The sequence below is a fragment of the Eptatretus burgeri genome, chromosome 12 (assembly GCF_056783735.1).
Source record: "Eptatretus burgeri isolate ZD-2024b chromosome 12, Ebu_testis_v1, whole genome shotgun sequence".
NCBI classification, from domain to species: Eukaryota; Metazoa; Chordata; class Myxini; order Myxiniformes; family Myxinidae; genus Eptatretus; species Eptatretus burgeri.
In genome coordinates this window covers 65,764,333-65,782,602 of record NC_140972.1, presented here as the reverse complement: position 1 = coordinate 65,782,602, position 18,270 = coordinate 65,764,333, and the positions used below count along the sequence as shown (strand labels likewise).

The 18,270-nt window shown below is 42.1% G+C and overlaps 1 protein-coding gene and 1 long non-coding RNA gene across 4 annotated transcripts in view; one reads left to right on the top strand and one right to left on the bottom strand.

Annotated features, from left to right (window-relative positions):
• Positions 1 to 4,810, bottom strand: part of LOC147015794 (cytosolic purine 5'-nucleotidase-like) — a 74,099-nt gene extending 69,289 nt beyond the window's left edge. Inside the window, exon 1 of one of the 3 annotated variants that reach the window (XM_085848310.1) lies at positions 4,666 to 4,810. The gene's annotated coding sequence lies outside the window, so the exon portion shown is untranslated. Of the gene's footprint in view, positions 1 to 3,934; positions 3,957 to 4,665 lie in introns of those variants that run through there. The other 2 variants (XM_085848311.1, XM_085848312.1) reach the window with 2 other exon arrangements.
• A 788-nt stretch (positions 4,811 to 5,598) lies between these two features.
• LOC147015793 (uncharacterized) lies at positions 5,599 to 18,213 on the top strand. The gene is made up of 3 exons (XR_015049860.1): positions 5,599 to 5,814; positions 6,029 to 6,125; positions 15,922 to 18,213. It is a non-coding gene; the product is annotated as an uncharacterized LOC147015793 (long non-coding RNA).
• The last annotated feature ends 57 nt before the right edge of the window (positions 18,214 to 18,270 follow it).

Below are 18,270 nucleotides of genomic sequence, written 5' to 3'. Positions count from 1 at the left end.
ACGCTGAAAAACACTGCCATACGTCGTTGTACGCTGGCTTTAAACGTTGTACTTTTTGGTTGTCCTCAAATTTTTTCATGCTTGAAATTTCACGACGTATGCCGGCGTATGACTCACACGTTCCGCTACGCTGGCCACAAGTTGTATGCACGGTCTGTGATCGTTGACAGACGTCAACACATGCTACTTGTAAGTTAATCATAAGTTGAGACACGCCGAGGTAATGTTTAGCGTACCCGAAACTTATTTCTAACCTATAATTAACGTGTTGTTGGCACGTTACGCGATCGTTGCCACACATCGACAGACGTTACTTTTAAGTTACTCATAGGCTGAAAGACGTCGGTATAATGGATCGTCCTTGCGTCAGCGTCCACGGCCACGGCAAAGGACACTTATTTGCAGCATTCTTCAAACTTTTCTTCGGCATGACGAGGATGTTCACACTTCGATGTCTAGCTTGGCTATGATTCCAATTGTCCATCGGCAGCTTCTATTTAAAATAGTCGAGTTTGAGCGTTTTAACACGTTCAGAAGAAACGCTTCAAATTTCAAAACCCCAGCGTCAAAAAACAAAGGCGCGTGACAGCAATTTAAATCGTTCATTGTAAACAATGAAAATAGCTAAGTGGTACCGTTTAAAAGTCGTTGAGTGTAAAAAAAATCCAATTGTTGAGCGCAAGCGTCTACTTTCAATAGTGGAGATGCAGCCATTTAAATCGTTGAGTGGCAGCCTATGAATAGCAAACCCTACGTCACCGGCAAAGATAAACTGCCACACGATATGGATAAGTTTGGCTATCGTTGGGCATAGTTTGTGAACGCTGGCTTCACGATAATTATTCGTTGGTATATTGTATCTATAAGTAATCAAAGCACTCTATGCACATTATTAGTTCATTGTGCATTTGTCCAACCCGTTATGAATAGACCTAAATCGTAAAAACAAGCCATAGCTCATTGTTGAAAAAGCCCCATAAAAAATTAGCCGCGAAGAACTTCGAACAATGGTGAAAAGATGTCTCCTACCCGTGGACACGCGGACGCAAGGACGATCCATCATAAGCCACACCGTCCCCCTCACACTCACCTACTAATGCCAACATGAACAAACTACTACTAATACTAATACTATTACTGCTGACATGGACATAGACTCAAAAAGGACTCGAAAACACTGTTGGGTTCCCCTTTTATGAGCAGCATTTTTATATACCAATTCCCAAAACCGCTGGGAACACGTCTTTATATGGCAGTTCTAAGCTAGAAACACGTTCATTTTTTTTTTTTAGTTGACCGGAAGACGTCATTGGAATACGTCTACATACGTCGATGTGTGTTGGGACTACGTAAAGAATTGGTTCAAAGCACGTCAAACATAAGTTAGAAATAAGTTTCGCGTAAAAAACACATTACCGCGACGTGTTTCGACTTATGAGTAGCTTATAAGTAGCCTTTGTGGACGTGTGTAAAACTTATCCCCATCGCATGCGGAACGTGTGTCATACGCCGAGTACGTCCAAAAATTTTGAACATGTTTAAAATTTCTTGACGTACTCTACTTACTACGACGTATGATAGCGTACTTTAGCGTTCTACTCACGTATACCAAACTTACTCATACCGTATTTGACGTGCCCCAACGTTTTAGACACATTTTTCTTAGGTCGGCATACGCTGGCAAGATCGCCAAGGTGTGACCGCGATGTTGTCACTTCCATTTCTACGGCAGTTATGATTCGATTTGTTGTGCGTCAGCCTTTTAATAGGCTACGTCACGACATCGTCGGCGATGCGTGCAACGCGCTATGCCTAAGTTAGACTATCGTTGGGCATCGGTTGTGTAGGCCGACAACAGGTTCAGCATTCGTTGGTATAAGTTATCTATAACACAACGAAACGTTCTGTGTCCGTTACCAATGCGTCATACATAAGACCAAGTCGCTATGAATATGTCCGAATCTTTAAAAAAAAACATCAAAAGTTCAACGTAAGCCAGCGTTTTACATACATTTTAATACGTTGCCATCGCTGGCTAAAACGTCAAGGTGTGACCGGGCCTTTAGGCAAAAACGTTTAACTGTTGAGAAACTGATGCGTTGACAATGAATTATTATCCCGCCACCCGGAGGGAGGGAGCGGGATATTGTAATCGTCTGGTTTGTTGGCTGCTCTTAGAGCACCCTTATTCTGGACATTTCCATCTGTCCGTGAAACTTTGGTCAAGCCTAGGGGCTAAACCACTCAACCGATTTCAATGAAATTTGGTAGGTAGGACCAATATTTCTGGGAATCGTGTGCTTTCAAATATGGGACCCCGGGCCCTAGCAATGGCATAGCAACGGCCCTTTAAAGTGGTCAAAAAAAATCGAAAAAAAAAAAATCGAAAAATCGAAGCTTAGAGTTCTGTGCGCAATCTATCTAGTTCCCTTCATGCCAATTTGCAGCCCTAACAAAAATATTTGGAGGAGATAGGTTTTGGGCGAGTACATGTCGAACATTTCAGAAACGGTTAATTGCGAATATCTCCAAGAGAAAGAGTCTGATTTTGATGAAACTTGGGTGAAATGTGTACAATGTGGCTCGCATGTACACAAAAATGAATGGTTGCTATGCACACCTCCGTTGCTCAGCAACAGCTAAAATAATTTATCGTACATCGTACACTTATTGTGGACTGTACAAAAAAATCAATACCTCCAAAACGGGACCTCCGAGGGACCTGTTTTTTTGTGCCCAAGGAGAATGTCTTACAGCATCATATAAAAAAATAAAATGTTTAGCGAATAGATAAATGGAATTACCAGGGCTGCCATTTGTTAGAGTCTCTTTGGAAACATGCCTGAAATTTCACAAGGCGGGTTTCTGGGCGCAAACCAAGAGGGCTGTGATAATCATATTTATTGTGCTAAATTGATTGATAGCATGTACATTGTATATGAATATCGGCGAGTCGCGTTGGCCAGCTTTCCATCTCGAGCGAGCAGCCATGTCGCCTACCGGCTTGTTTGTCTGTCTGTTAGCAACGTTACGGCAAAACAGCTTTTAGCAAACACTATCAAATTTAATCCATAGGTGGGCAATGAACCTTGGATGACCCCATTAACTTTTGGGTCCAATTGGATCAAAGGTCAAGGTCACAAAAAGATCAAAATCGTTTTTCGCTCATAACTTCGTCAAAAATGATCTGATTTACTTCAAACTAAGCTTATAGTGAACCTTATTCTATTTGTCACTTATTATCCTACCCATTCCTATAGTGAAAAATGCATATTTGTGAAGATCGGTAGGGTCTGAAGTTTTGGGGGTCATGGTCATCGTTCAAAATTACATATTTTCCATTATAAATCAAAAAAGGTTAGGAATATGCATGTTTACTATGGAAGACATATATTCAAGTCCTTTATTGACTTTCATTTGACACAGACCTTTGACCTTACGTGGCCTTGAAAGGTCAAAATCATTTTACGGTCATAACTTCGTCAAAAATGGTTTAATTGACTTCAAACTAAGACTAAAATATTCCTTATAATCAACATTCAGGTTAAGGATGTATCAAATTTAAATTTGATCCCCAAAATAACTTTATGCCTGAAATGGGCGGGATTTGTTGTGCCTGGCACCACTTGTTTAACATACAATCGCCATTCTTTGGAAAAGTCCACACGCAGTACGACAGATGGGTCCGGCAGGATGGTGCAGAGATGCAGCACTTCATCTGGGTTCGAATCTCGACCCGACGATACGCTGTCAGATCGGTGCTTATTAGACAGGGTGTTCAATCACTAAGTCTACTATACATCAGATGGATGTTAAGCTGGGTGTCCCATGTGCTAACATTAAAGAACCCATGGTGTCCACGAAGAGTAGGCGAGTTGTCAACGGTACTCCGAACAAATAACAAGTTCCTGCCATCTTCAGTCAAATGTCATACCTGGGCATCCAGTTGGTGAAAGACTGAGGAAAAAAAAAAAAAAACCTTCTCCGGCCAACTCCATAAAAAGGTGGGAATAATTGTGGCTGTTAAAGTGGTAGTAGAAGACCAGAGAGAAAGATGCTTCCAGAAGTTGATGTAACGAAATAATAAGAGTTAAATTAATTATTGCTTCCACATGCAGGAGGAGCCAAGAGATTGCGGCAGTCTGCATGATGCATATAGTCCGGCGCAGAGGAAGTGGGCAGAATTCTTGCCGAATTTGCGTACATAATAAATCGATGGCACTGAAGTGCATTTCTTAAGAAGAAGAATAAAAAAAGAAGAAGTGCTTTGAGGGGAACAGCTTTTACAAAGTTAACCAGGATAACTGTAAAAATCATGTTCCGCAATGCAGCACCCCATTCAAATGAGGCAGCACCACAATCGTTTAATTACACAGGAATCGGAGTCGACTCAATACATCGACTGTACTTGTATCCACCAAACTATACCCCTGGACCAAAACTATAATGGCAAAGATCCGCCGTTATGAGGGAAGACTGAATCTGAGGTGCCGCCGTCGGCTGAGGAGGCCACGTTCAAAATGAGCGGGGCCTCACGCTGGCGGGAACTCAGGAGCGCCATTCGCTTCCGTCGATTTTACCGCGGGCCGGTCCCATCCACAATCCATTGTTGGACGAGCTACCCGCGTCGTCACCAAACGGCCATGTCCGCCGAGGAACACTTACCCTTAATCGTGTGGAACCTGCGAACGCGGCTCCGAGCAAGCGCAGCACCTCATGCGGAAGGACCCGCCTCTGAGAGAGAGGGCGCTCTCCGGCTGTGGTGAATATGTCAACGTCCGTTAAATATTCGAACGGTGATCACGATCGTATCGCTCTTTCCCGTTAAATCGCACGCCTTATATATATTTTTACTACATCAATTAATCTGAAAGTGCCGTTCTCAAATTTTCCTGACAAAAAAAAAAAAACAATCCGCGTTTCCTGACAGGATCTTGGGCAGCGCGCGTTTAATCCTGAGGAGATCCTCCAAATGTGCGTGCATTGAAATCGTTCTTCGTTAAACTTCCCTCAAATAAATCTCAAAACAATGTCCGCAACAATAAACGAGGTGCACCGGCGGGTCGCGATAATCTCTTATCTTTCATAAACAAGCTGCCTTTGGATGTTGATCTCGAAGACTTTGCATTTGTACATTCTTTTGCAGTGTTTGACTACAAATATCGATCACACTTCGTGAGTTTATGCACTCGAAACGATGTTTTTCTTTATTCAGCAGAAAATTTATTTCGAAAATGATCAACTATTCCGAGAAAAATGGTGTCACCTTCGTGAGAGGGTGTGCGGGCGGAGGGATACATGAGATCATAATCTGAATTTTGGAGTTGCCTTGACAACTCCTTTTCATTCCTTTCCAAATGCATTAGACTCGAAATTAATAAATACTTTTATAACCTAGCAGCCTGAAACTTTGCATGTGCACTAAGAAGACTCCAAGGAAGTGCACGAGTGAAAATTGGATGTTTGGGTTAATTAAAACACCCCTTTTGAAGACGTAATTAACGGTCTTATTTAATTATATCCTTCATCAGGCGATCCTCGGCCACCTCGCTCTCTGGGTCTTGAGGTGTTTCCTAGGTAACCTCGCAGGGGTCTGAAGCCGCCATGTTTTTTTGGCCTGCTGAACCACGCCTTGACTTGGAACAGGCCGCAACGATGTCTTAACGAAAAAGTTGTTGTTTTCACTTTCCTCACTCATATTATCGAATGCCTGTTCATCATTGCTACGTATCGCTGGGTACATTGCAATGCTTACAGACATGCGGAGACGTCAGCGTCGTTTGTGGCTTGACATTTCGGGCATCTCCGTGAGGTGTATGTTCAATGTTTTTGTAAATCACGTGCCAAACTTGCCGTTTCTTGACAACTGTTTTGTTGGATTGCTTGCTTGAGTGCTTAAGCCACTTGGCGAGAGTTCTCCAAACTGACTGGTTGTTCGTTTTGGTAAAAGTTTCAAGGGAAACTTTTACCAAAACTCTCAAGGGAACATCCATTAAATACTTATGTTTCCGCCTGTGTTGTACGACAGAGGATGCCCATTCGGCCTTGGATGCTACAGGCAGAGAGTTTGGAGAGTTCGACGAGGTGCCAGACTATTGAATACATTATTACCTCCACCACCAAAGGTTGAAGGAGGTTATGTTTTCACCCCTGTCTATCTGTTTGTTACTTGCAAAAATTGAAGTTTTTTTTTTCACGAATATTGATTGGTCTTGTATGTTATTCTATCTGTTGGTTTGTTTCTTTGTATGTCAATCACCTACAGGTCACAATTTAAAACTGATCTTCACGAAACTTCACCACATTGGTAAAGTTCATCATGAGCAAGAAGCCTATTGTTTTTGAGATAAAAAAAGGTCAAAAGGTCAACATACGCCAAAGCTCAACAACTTTGTCGAGTTTCTGAAATCCTAAATTTTCATCCGATTGATTAGAAATGTGACCAGGATTTGCATTTCAAGTTGTTGAATTCAACCATCAATTATTTTTGAGGACAACATAGGTCAAAAGGTCTACATAAGCCGAATTTCTAAAGTCGTCAATTTTCATCTGATTGACTTGAAATTTGAAGGAGTCGTATATTTGGTCAATTAGTTCAACCACCGATTATTTTTGAGGTTATCACATGCTATGCGGTCAACATAGGCCAAAGGTCAACAACTTAAGTGAGATTTCTAAAATCCTCCATTTTTCATCTGATTGACTTGGAAATTTGAAGGGATTTATATTTCAGGTAACTGAATTCAACCACCCAATTATTTTTGAGGTCAACATAGACCAAAAGGTCAACATTGGCCAAACAACAACTGAGGTGTAATTTCTAAAATCCTTAATTTTCATCCCATTGAGTTAAAATTTATGCCTGGTGTTGGCTTAATGGATGGAGTGGTGGGCACGGGATCCTAGGATCCTGAGTTCAAATCCCACTCGGCTGTTGAATTAATACTAGTTGAGGTTGACTCTGCCTTTCATCCTTCTGAGGTCGGCAAAATGAGTGCCAGCTTGCTGGTATCCTGTGTTGGAGTGGTGACCTGTCCAGGATTGTGCACAATAGCCAAGGAGACTGCTTTGGCAGTACCAATGCTCTGCACAGAGTATTGTCCAAATGGATGGATGGATGGATGGAGTTGAAATTTGAAGAGGATTTGCATATCAGTTCACTGAATTCAATGCAGAAGTATTTTGAGGTGAACATATGCCAAAAGATCAACAAGACCAACAAGTTGACATTGGCCAGATTTATGAAATTGTCAATTTTCATCCAATTGACTTGAAATTTGAAAAGGATTTGCATATATGGTCAATTAATTCAACCACAAATTATTTTGAAGGTCAAATTTGTTTTATGGATTTCGCAAGTATCGACGACATCTTACTTGTTAGTTGCTGGAATCCGAAGGATTCGGATTTCCTTCGGATTTCGGCAATTATGTTGGAATCCTTCAGATTTCGGCAATTATGTTGGAATCCTTCGGATTTCGGCAATTATGTTGGTCGGTTGTGTGTGTCATTCTGTGTCTATCTGTCTGTCTGTTTGTGTGTTTGTTTACCCTGTAGCAGCCACACCGTTTCAGCGATCATGACCAAACTAGGTACAGACGTCGGCCATGGTCCAACTTAGACACTTGTCGTTTTTGGTGAATCTAGGTCAAAGGTCAAGGTCACCAAAAAACCGAAATTCTTATTTTCACAATAACGTCTGATAAAATGGTCATATCGACTTCAAACCAAATCCAAAATGTGCATCTTCCAATTCTACATCCAACCATATGTCTCATTGGGGTATCACACCCACATCCTTCTTAGCGGTCGGGGGTCGAATGTCAGGGGGTCGGGTCAAAAATGTCAAATTGCGATTAAAAACGCCATTTTAAGTCCGATTGACTTCCAAGTTATGATCATGACCAAACTAAGTGCTATAAACATTCATTAAACAGTAGCACTATCGACTTGTAAGAACCAAATTGATTTCCAGGTTTTTGTTTTTTCAGAGATCATTGAGATATGACAAAGTTATTCTGGCAATTCCTTGCTCAACGAGCAATTTCATTATCTTGCCAAAACAAAGTTTTTGCAAGATATGTTAGTCAGCTTGTATGTTTTTTTTTTTGTTTGTCTGTAATCACGTATCGATCACTCTGCAGAGCACAGTTATCATTGGAAATTTTTGTAACTTCGCATATCAGAGTCCTATAGAGGTCCCTTTCAGCGCATAAAATTTTCAAGGTCAAGGTCAAAGGTCAAGGTCACTTTGTAGACGAAACCCTTATTTTTTGAGTAATTTTGATCAGATCATCTTCAAACTTCATGGGAATATAGTTCATGGTCTGGCGCTCAGCTGATTAATTTTTTGTGGCGATTGGCCTTGACTTTCATGGTTAGCGCTGGAGGTCGAAAGTTTTTGACCCCAAGGTCAAATTATGAAATCTTAGATACCATATAGAGTAATACCTCATATGAAAGCGCTTGATAAGTGCTTTCCATATCTGTCAAAAGTTTGACGCTATGACGTCATTTGATGACGTCATGACGAAAAAACGGATTTTTCATGAAAATTTTATTTCCTCAGTTCTCATCAAAATCTGTTGATAGTCCGGGAGCCAACCTGTGTACGAGGCTGTTTTAGGGTTGGACCTTACAGCCTCTGCTATAAAATTTTACACCCCCAGGATGTTTAGATATATGTTTGCAGTTCATGAAAACCAATGTTGGCAATTCATAAGCTCTTGCGAAAAATTTTGGCGGCCGTTTTTGTTTGAGGAAGATTTGAAAAATTTGATAAAACAGCAATTGTCAATAAAATTTCTAAAAAAATTAAAAAATCACATTCATGAAAAATAAATGTGAACTAAATGTAAGAATTCAATCAGTGCATTGTAAAATGACAAAAAAAATTGCCTTTGTGAAAGTAAACCTCGTAAAAGTACATAATTTTGTGAAAAATGCCTTAAAAATAACGTTTTTTGAAGATGGCCTTTAGAACTTTTCTTATCATAGGCAGATGCTGCATTAGAATACTAATTTCTCTTAATGTGATATGAACATGGTATCCATGGCTAATTAAAACAGCAAATTTGATTGAGTTCTATCAATTTTTAAAGAGAAAATTAACATTTTTGTCAACCAAAGTTACCCCTACCCCCAAAATCCTCTTACTCTATTGAACACAGTTCGGTTAAGGTTTGCTGGATCCAGGTTGGGTACTTCACAGTTCACTCTTCCAAAGGAAAATTCAATGGTGTTTGGAGTGACATGGCCCTGGAGCAGACATACAACAATGAAGGGAAGACATCTCTGTTCAAACGCATATCTCAGGCACCAGCTGCTCGAGATAAATATGTGAAAACAGCACCATTTCTCACAGCTGTATCAGAGAACATGGCTAATCTAGGCCAACAGGAATCTACTCATCATGGAGAAACACAGAAGCAGGCAACAGAAGAACATATGCATGTTGAGGAGATCAAGAAAGTGATATGCCAGCAGATGATAAACCCATTCCAGTGTAACAACCAAGTGGTTCTGCTCAATAGAGCAACTAGTGAGAAGGCTGCTTCAAAAGACTTGGTCCATGCTCAAGCTAAGGGCATGGAAGCCATTATGAAAGCAGAAGAGGTGGTCTCTATTAAGATTGAACCACTGAAGCTGGTAACTTTCTCCTCACAGAAGAAATCAAAACCATCAAGGAAACAGAGTTTAATCAGGATCTATCAAGATGAGACTGCAACTACACGTGTGCTGTGTTTCTATCGAGATGCCGACCCAGTCACAAGACAGATTGCATTTTCCCATGAGTGGACAGACTATCCATCATCCCTGTTTGAGGTTGATCCACGCTTAGCACAGGGGGTTGTAATGCGCAAAGGCAACGGGTCTGATTTCGTGGCAGTGCTAATTGCTGAAGCTGAGCAGGATGTTGTTTTACAGCTGCCATCATTACCACAGAGTGACCTATACACAGTTTATCTGGTAGACACAATGGCATTTGTAAATAAATACCAAAAAATGGGTGCGAAAACATTTGGTGAACTTCCCCAGCTGTATCTTCGCAAGCAGGTGTATCCTGCAGTTGAAACCTGAAATGTGCAACTGTGTCAACATCATTGGTGATCAGTATGATTTTGATGATAGCCATACTTTGAAGGGTGATGAGCAGCAGAGGAGAAACCAGACAGACCAGGCAAGACAATTCTCACCATCCAAGAGTCTAGAAATTCCGGACTGGAATTTATTCATGAAGAATCCAAGAAATAAAGGAAATCTTCAGAACTTCATTGGCACTTCCCTTTGTGAGAGTCCTGAAGCTATTCCAGATGGAGTGACCATCATTCTTGGTAGTATGATGGAAAACAAAGGTCACACTCTTTCCATCACATCAGTATCAAGTTCAGTTCTGGACTTACCTTGTGAAGAACATGAAGAGGCAGACACAAGGATTATTGCTCATCTTGCATATTGTGTGGAATATCTTGATCACCATCGAGCTGTTGTGCATGCAACAGATACAGACATAATTATGCTGTGTATATATCACTTCTGCTGCTTGAACACATTGCAAGAACTCTGGATACAACGGCAGAATCAATACCTACCTATTCATGAGCTGGTAGAAGTGTTGAGCAAGAAGTACCAGAAAATCCTCTTGATGTCGCAGCTACACTTCTGTGCACATATGTGTTGTGTGGATGTGACACAGTGAGCTACCCATTCAGAAGGGGAAAAGAAGAGGTCAGGTCAGGTATGGGAGCATGTGCCAGAACAGCGCGTCGCTGCGTCCACTTTCCGCCGGTACTCCAGGGGCCTCCGTCTGGCCATCCCCCAGGCAGATGCCAGGCCCATCCCCATCTCCTTGAGATGATGGTCAACCTGCTGCAACCATGAGGCACGTGGTCGGCCCACTGGCCTCCTCCACTCATGAGACTCCCTCGCTGAGAGAATCTGGTGAGCAGGATCAGCGTCAGGAGAAAACGAGCCACATGTCCCATACAGCCGCAGCTGACGCTCACGGACTATGCAGGTAACAAATCTCATCCGAGTCTCTCTCAGCAACCGCTCGTTGGACACACAAAATCCGACCAGCGATAGCCAAGGATTCTCCGAAGAGACCTGGTACCAAAGGAATTAAGTCTCCGTCTCAGATCCTTGGTCAAAGTCCAAGTCTCGCACCCATAGAGCAAGACTGGAAGTACCAAGGACCTGAAGACTCAGACTTTCGTCCTCCCGCACAGGTACGGCAGCGCCACACCCCATGATCCAGTGAATCCATGACTCCCCAGGCCCGACCCAGACGTCTATTGACCTCCGGCTCACAACCTGCGGAGACATGAATATCACTGCCAAGGTAAGTGAATCTCTCCACGACCTCAACATCCTCACCACAAACAGACACAGACAGGACAGCAGCATCCAAGATGTCACCGAAAGCCTGGATCTTAGTTTTGACCCAAGAAATCCGTAATCCCAACGGCTCCGACTCCTCATTCAGCACCTCGAGGGCCCCCAAGAGGATGTCTAAAGTCTCCGCAAAGATGACTGCATCATCTGCAAAATCAAGGTCTGAGATCTTGACATTGCCAAACGATGCACCGCAACTGATCTCTCCGACATCCTCCCTAGAATCCAGTCCATACAAGTGCTGAAAAGTGTGGGGGCAAGTACACATCCCTGACGAACTCCAGTAACAACTGGAAATAAGTCAGAGATGGTACCACCACACTTCACAGCACTCTCAGTACCAGAGTAGAGTTCAGACATCAGATCGATCAGTTTCGGTGGCACCCCACGAAGACCAAGAATCCTCCAGAGGACATCCCGATTCACTGAATCGAACGCTTTACAGAGATCAACATAGGCTGCAAGCAGCCCCTGCCGAAACTCTCGTCTGTGTTCGGTGAGGACACGAAGTGCAAGGATACGGTCAATCGTTGACCTCTTTGGTGTAAAGCCTGACTGCTCTGGACGCTGGTGCTCAAGCAGATGGTGGCAAACCCTATCAAGAATTATCCGAGCAAAGACCTTGCCCGGCACTGAGAGCAGCGTCACCCCTCGGTAGTTTTTGCAGTCTTGGCGATCACCCTTCCCTTTCCAGAGAAGGACAACAAGGCCCCTCTTCCAGTCAGTTGGGATGATACCTGTGTTCCTGTGAAAAGAAGAGCGGCACAGGTTTCTCTGGGACTGATAGGAAACCTTCCCCACCTTGTTGATTTTGGAAGAGATAGTGAAATGGCAGCAACAGAATGTGTCATTGATGAGGCCAGAGTATACTGGACTGCTCTGCATGGCCAAAAAGGGTTCAGCTGTTTGGATACCCTCAGGCAGCATATGTTTGTCTCTTCAAAATTAGACCTTAGGTCACTGCCAGCAACAGAAGATGCGTTTTACTTCCTTGTTTTAAGAGCATTGTATCAATTGCTTCTGTATAGACGTGCACATCTCAGTGACCGAGCACTTCCCCCAGCCACAACATTTGGCAGAACCCTTATCAATGGAAAACTGGTCCCAATTCTCATGTCTAAGCCAGCCAAGCCAAACATAGACAAAACGGTGTCTTGCATGTGCAAATTATCCAAATGTCTGAAACGATGTTCATGCAAAAGGCTGCTGTGCCTTGCTGAGTGACATGCATATGCCTTGGTCAGAGGTTCATGTGGTGGAGTTGTTTCAGAGAGTGACTCTTCCTCTGAAGAGGATGTTTCATGTCACAATATTGTGTTAATCCATTTCTAATTTTATCTTCCTTAAAACCATGGCATGTAAAAGTATGTTCTTGTTCCTGACCCCATTGATAGTCAAGCATTTCTGAGTTACATAAATCTTTTGTTGTTTGACATATAACCTTGTCAATTGAAGGTAGGTTAAATCTACACCAATTGTGATATAGGAAATGAACTCCTCTTTAATATGAGGGGTCATTTGTGTATATAGGTTTAGTGGTTATGATTTTAGGACAATATGAATTACCCCTACCCCCATCCTACATCTTCGCTTTTGCCAACATTTTGTTATCAGAGGGGGCTCGCAAAAGTGTTGACTGTGTTGTTGCGCAAGAGTTTCACCATTGCCAACATTGGTTTTCATATACTCAAAGGGTGTCTCTTTATGAAAATCAACACAAAAATTTTATAGCAGACCGGGCAATTTTTTTTTAATTTTGATCGGTTGGCTCCCGGACTATGATATTTCATGTACAACGGTCCTGGAGAGATACCATTAACCGTACGAAAATATAAAGGTTAAGGTCAAGGTCACAAAAAGGTCAAGCATCAAGGTCGACGAAACCCTTATTTTTTGAGTAACTTTAATCGAATAAATAAGTCACTCATGTTCACATTTTGGCAAGATACTGGTCACCCTGGGGGTGACATTGGTTTATTTGTTTGTTTGTGTGCAGGATATCTCAAAAAGTTCTGGACAGATTTGGATGAAATTCAGTGGGCAGGTTGGGTGTGTCACAAGGACTAACTGGTTAGACTTTGGTGAAGATCCGGATCTGGATCCGACTACTAGAATTTCTTAAGTGATTCTTCACCTTTTAGAGGTCTGGCCAAAAACGATATATACCACGATATTTCAAAAAATTGTTGACAGATTCGGGCGAAACTTGGTGGACACGTTGGGTGTGTGAGAAGGAAGAAATGATTAAATTTTGGTGAAGATCCGGATCCAGATCCAGATCCGATAATTTTAAGTGATTCTTCACCATTGAGAGATCGTCCTGAACCGATGTATATGTGTATATGTGTAATATATATATATATATATATATATATATATATATATATATATATATATATATATATATATATATATATATATATATATATATATATATTGTTGTGGGCGGGGGTCGGTGGCGAGGAGCGGCCACCAGGTGGAGCAGTAGAGCCGTCTCCCACCGAACACCCGGAATTTAGGTCGTGACTCTCGGACAACTCCGAAAGTCACGGGTTACTTAAGGACCATGCTCGCCAAATCTCTGACAGCGTGGGGTAGGGTTAATAGCCAAATTTCAATATACTTAAGTACCCACTTCCTCAAATTACTGGGGAAGTCACACCCTCGACGGACTCTGTCGAACCGGGTCGCTCTAGCGACCTCGGTCCAGTGTAACCGAGCAGAATTACCAAAGTCCGTCGGTCAAAATGACAAGTTACGGCACACGGCCTGCCTAATTACCAATACACACCATGCTGGGTCAATGGTAGAAACGACAGGCAATGAACTGGAACATTTAACAATTGGGGGTTTATTTATAATGGGGGCAATAATCGGGAAGGGAGACACAAAGCAGAGTTACAACCGAATAAAATGCAATGTATAATGAAAAGAAAACACTTAAACAATCTACCTAACAGACTGGTGCCACACACACACACACACACACACACACACACACACACACACACACACACACACACACACACACACACACACACACACACACACACACACACACACACACACACACACACACACACACACACACACACACACACACACACACACACACACACACACACCTAAAAGAAATGGACCCCGTCGGGTCTTTATTCGGTCCTCCAGCCGAGGAGGATAGTTTAGCTGGGGGAACAGAGCCTGGCCAGGTAACTCTCCGCCTCGTGTGGTCACACCGTCTCCAACCCACCACGGTGGGACTCGAACCCACGACCCTAAATCCTCAGCTTAGGATCCTGGCTGCTCGACCACCACCACTACGAGAATCCTCAGCTTAGGATCCTGGCTGCTCGACCACCACCACCACCACGAGAAGCCCCACCAAAGACCGCAAACCACGACCGCAGACCACGATTGCAGACCAAAAGCAATGGCCACGATCACTGCTCTCACGCTCTTCCTAGAGCATAAAAATGGCCACGATCACTCACACTCTACTCTTCCCTTTTGATGGGGCGAACATTTCATCTGGCTGGGGTGGAGTCAGCCCTGAGGAGATGAGCCTCCTGATTGGACGGGGCATCTCGGGGGGGGGGGGTGTTGGGGCGTCTCGGAGGCTCTGTAGTAGTTCCCGGCACTCTGGCCTCCCATTGGCCGGAGTGCCTCGGCCCTGCTCGCCCTTCGCCCATTGGCTGGAGGAAACGCTCCATGCCCTGCCTCGGAGTGGAGCCTCGATCTGATGCGATGGATGCTCCGCCCACACCTTCATCCAAAAACACGTGGGCAATGGAGTCGGTGGTGCGAAGAAGTGAAGGGGATATTTAATGTAAAAACCTGACTATAAAGAAACCCGCAGCACACACATGAAATGAACCCATTAGACAGAAGGACGGGATCCTAACTATAAACACATACTTATCAAAATAACTGAACTGCGGGGACTGCTCTCTGTTTGTGTGCAAATGGCTTCCAGATTCGTAACTATATATATATATATATATATATATATATATATATATATATATATATATATATATATATATATATATATATATATATATATAATGATATTTCAAAAAGCTGTGGATGGATTCGGATGAAACTCAGTGGATAGGTTGGGTATGTGATAAAGGCAAAGTGTTTCGATTTTGGTGAAAATCCGAATCCGGATCGAGATACGAGAACTATTTAATTTTAAAAGTGATTCTTCACCATTGAGAGATGGGCCCAAAAACGATATTTCAAAAAATTATTGGGTCTGATATGTTCGACTGGATCAGGCATTGTGTCGTGGAGGTACGCACTCTACCGAGTGCCCTTCGAGTTTTGATTATTGCATTATTATGACAAACAAACTGGCACAGCACCATATGGCAGTTTTAATTGGATGAGATTCTACTGGGAATTGAGCCTCATAGCCTACACCTACGGAAAATGAGCAAGCTAACTATTTGCCATACCTACACATTGGAATTTTTATTTTTAAACTTCATATTTGAAATACAAGTTCCTCCCATGTCTTTGCAGGTGACGAATTTGCACCATGAAGAAAAGAATAGTATTTTTCAGGACTTCAAGAGCACAACAAAGGCATCACCTTCCGTTAATGTCTCATGGAACATCCCTAAAGATGAGTTCATTTACTACATTTTACTTTACAAGGAAACTGATTATGAAGTTCTTAATGAGCTGGAAAACACTGGAAAAATATAGAAATGTGAGGTGAAAATCTGGCTGAAAAAGATAAATATGAGCCTGTAGCTAAATACTGTAGTCCAGAAAGATTATGTCTGATCATGATATTTCGTGCTTTTGTGAACAAACCTTTTAATTATTGTTACATTATTACTTGAAGCAATGAAGCTTGAAAGTTGACGAGGTTTGAAATATACCAGATGAGGATAAGCAAGATAGAATCATTTAACAATGCAAAGCCTTACCTGGCAGTTTTAATTGAATCAGATTCCACCGAGAATTGAACCTAATACTCTAAATATGTGGATTTTCTCATGCAGCTTTTGGAGTGTTGGTGCCAACACACTATGAGAGCATGAGAGAGCATTCTGGGTATATAGATTACAGTAGATCTGATAATGAACGATCTCTGTTAAAGGAAATTTTCTTGCAGATTCACACTTACTGAATGACTCGCATATGGATTACAAGAGCCTCTCCCAGTCCCATTGGGAACAAGTGAAGCTAATAATAAGTACCAAACATTAATATAAAAAGGAAAACACCAAACTTGCATTAATAGGAAAAATAGTTCAGCTGGTTAAATATATGATAACAAAGGAAGGGCCAAGTTACAATAAAGAATTTACATTACAGAAGATACAATCGAGGTGAACTTGGCACTACATATTTAGCTCACCTGGACTTTCATCCAGTGAGCTTATGTGATCGAGCAGTGTCCATAGGTGAGTGAGTGAGTGAGTCAGTCAGTTTGATGAAACTTGGCGACAAGCTTCATATCTGATGCCTAACGAAGGTTTATTGACCACATCAAAATCTGTGCTCATTAAGGGGGTCTGCGGTGGGTTTGAGCCCCCCCCTCAAATAAGTATTTGCTCTCTTCTCCGAAACTACACGCACGATTTTGATGATACTTGACTACAACCTTAATCACTCATGCATGATGTACCAAAGTTTGTTCACGGCATTAAAAAAAAACATCAGGGTCTAAGGGGGTCTGTGGGTGTTTGAGTGATTGTTGCTCCTAATCCACGTGAGCTTCAGGACTCACAGTCCTATTTTGATGTTAAGGCCCGGTCACACCTTGACGTTTTAGCCAGCGATGGCAACGTATTAAAATGTAGCAAAACGCTGGCTTACGTTGAACTTTTGATGTTTTTTTTTTAAAGATTCGGACTTATTCATAGCGACTTGGTCTTATGTATAACGCATTGGTAACGGACACAGAACGTTTCGTTGTGTTATAGATAACTTATACCAACGAATGCTGAACCTGTTGTCGGCCTACACAACCGATGCCCAACGATAGTCTAACTTAGGCATAGCGCGTTGCACGCATCGCCGACGATGTCGTGACGTTGCCTATTAAAAGGCTGACGCACAACGATTCGAATCATAACTGCGTTGTTTTTTTGGAGGTTCACATGAGCCGAAAGGTCAACATAGGCCAAAATTCTAAAATTGTCAATTCAGCGTTGCAATCCAAGAAGGCTGCCCTTGAAATTGCGCACATGGAACTAAAGTGTGACCACTCCTTGGCGTTTTTCACAATATCTTGGCTATTCGTTGTTCACCTTGGCGTCTTGGTTTTCTCTAGGTTTTCTTGGCGTATAGGTTTTCTATAATCATCGCTTTTCCGAAACCTTGTGAATTCTTGGTTTTTTTCATTTGCTCACCTTGGCATTTATGAAAATGAGGAGTGGTCACACTGATGGAACTTACCGCTGTGGTCGCATTCCTTGAAGCCTTTTGATTAATTATCATGGAGTACTCCATAATCAAGTGATGATACAGGGAAAAAATGGCCACCCATTCAAATATGTACACAAACTCCTAAAGAGTGAAGTCATAAACATTTATAAGCCATAACTTTTATTCTCGAGTGTTTTCTAAACTACGAAGACTTAAAAAGATGCCAGAAAACATTGCTAAAACACCAATTTGTACTTCTTCCTCTTCTTCCTCTTCTTCTCCTTGTGGTTCTTCCCCTCCCAAAACAATGTAAAACTGTAGCCTAACTTACCTCAATAACTGCTGAAGCCATGATGGTGATTCCAACACAAGGAAGTTCCTTTGTCTCTGGGCTAGTGCACGCAATCCCAAATTAAAAAAAAAAATAATATATATATATATATATATATATATATATATATATATATATATATATATATATATATTAAC